Source organism: Eufriesea mexicana, unplaced genomic scaffold, assembly GCF_001483705.2.
Source record: "Eufriesea mexicana isolate 0111107269 unplaced genomic scaffold, ASM148370v2 scaffold5767, whole genome shotgun sequence".
In the NCBI taxonomy this organism is placed as follows: domain Eukaryota; kingdom Metazoa; phylum Arthropoda; class Insecta; order Hymenoptera; family Apidae; genus Eufriesea; species Eufriesea mexicana.
The window spans coordinates 629,066-631,405 of NW_016913695.1; positions in this window are offsets into that span (position 1 = coordinate 629,066).

Consider the following 2,340-nt stretch of genomic DNA (forward strand, 5'->3'; position numbering starts at 1 on the left):
AATTTAATCAGCATGTGTATATATATTCATTATACGTGTTCAAAAGACGTCTCAAAATATGCAGCCACGTTTTTTATGATCCTTCTTTTCTTTTTTTTTTCTTTTTTTTTTTTTTTTTTTTTTTTTTTTTTTTTTTTTTATTTCTATCTCCTCCCTTCTTTTCTTCTCATTAATAGAGAGAGATTGATACATATGTATTCGGTGTACTCTTGGACTGAGACTCGATACGGCAGTAATAGTAGTATTGTAATAATAGTAATAGTAATAATAATAATAATAATAATTAATAATAATAATAATTAATAATTAATAATAAATAGTGATCTTTTTTTTCATTGTATATAGATATATTGGTATACAAAGCTAGTATCAAATCCTAACAGAATCGGGCTACTTAAAAATTGTTCCAACCATTTCGGAGAGATATGCATTTCATTTTGCATCAATTTGCTCTGTTTTGAGCTATTTTGTTCTTTAATTTTTCCCATGTTTATTTCATCGTTCTAAGTAAAATTTCGAGTTTCGTCTCATGACATCACTAAAACCTTGTTTCTCACATCATCATCATCACCACCATCATCATCATCATCATAATCATCATCATCACTATCATTATCATCACCACCATCATCATAATCATCATCATCATCATCATAACCATTATCATCATCATCATCATCATCATCATATCATCATCATCATTAGCCATTAGGAAATTCATTTGTCTTTGATTCAACAAATCGATATCGCTAGTATGTATCTCTTATATTAAATTATACTGTAATTAAAGATTAAGAGAAATTCGATCGATTGTTGAACATTTCTGTTTAAGATATATCGATATGTGATTTCTCACATGATTTACGTATAGAAAATAAAATATATCTTTATATCATTATTCATTCTGCTAATCACAATTAAAGAAGATATATTATAGTCGTTAAGAAGTAAAAGAGATCGTTAATTCAAACACAAATTTAAAAACAAATTTTGTTTACAACGTTTTAAAATTCAATCGAAGTATGGATTTAAATAGATATTCGTTAAAACAAATGTAAATACTTCAAATCACTGTTAATAACGACACAATGTTTTTTTCTTATGATGTAGCTAGCTCTATCATCTGGTATGATTTAAAAATTCGAGCAGAACTATTATTTAAAAAAAACAGCGTATCGTTGGTGAATCGTTGCAAAAGTTATTGGTCTTTTCTTTTCTTGAGCTGTTCACCGATAATGATCAGCATTTATCTTTTTTTTTCTTTTTTTTTTTTAGGCAGTTAGGCGATTCAGTACTTTCAATTGTGTAAATTTAAAAAAATTACTTATCTAAAATAATACAGCGAATTCTAATGCACAGAGTGCATAGACTTATCATTCGACTGTGTCTCGTTTAGGCTATCGTTAAAGGTCTTTAAGTTATGTATAATCAATAGTAAAAAAAGCACATTTTCGATAAAAAGAAGATACACGTAAAAAGTAACACAGTCGTTTTGTTTTTTTGTTTTTTTTCTTTTTTTTTTTTTTTCTTTCAGCTTTTTGAGAGACAAGGTTCTATTCTAATGTATTTTTTTCTTCTCTCTGTAAAGCTGATTAGATTATCATTGCCACTGTACTCTATTAAATTACAGTAAATGGTACTATTATAATGTGTAAAATGTCACTGCATGTATATATATATACTATTGCAGCAGCCATAGTACTCGATGCAAGTAGACAAAAGTAGCGGTTTGGCCAGTGCAGAAACATTGAACGATCTTCTTTTTTGTTTTCATTGTTTTTCTAGATACTTTCGATACGTACGAAATATATTTGAAAAAAAAAAAAAAAAGAAAAAAAAGGAAAAATGAAAAATTGTTAGAGATCGTCCAACGAATCGAGCATTTACCAGGTTTTCATTTATTCTATCATATATGAAAAAGAATCGTATGTTTTGGTCAGTGTGAAAAAATAAAAATAATAATTCTTATATTCTGCAAACTACTGTGGACCACGTCAAGATTGATATTGTTTTTGTATATTTGGTTATTTTTTTTTTTTGCTTCCCTATGGTTCACACACTTAATGAACCTATACGTGTATTCTCGCATCCATTCTTTCACTCATGAATTCAATCGCAGAATTCTTTCAGCGCAAACAGACGGGAGAAGAGAACAAAGGTGTGCAGATGAATTTTAGAGAAACAAGAATCGTTTTTCACTTTGAAGAAATCTGACCTAAGCTAATATTTAAAAATCTTCGATTTTCATTACTATTTTGTTATTTAATTTTTGTTTCTAATTTCCAAACTTTATCGTCATCTGCATAACGAGATACTTTACGGAGATCGTTACATAATCAA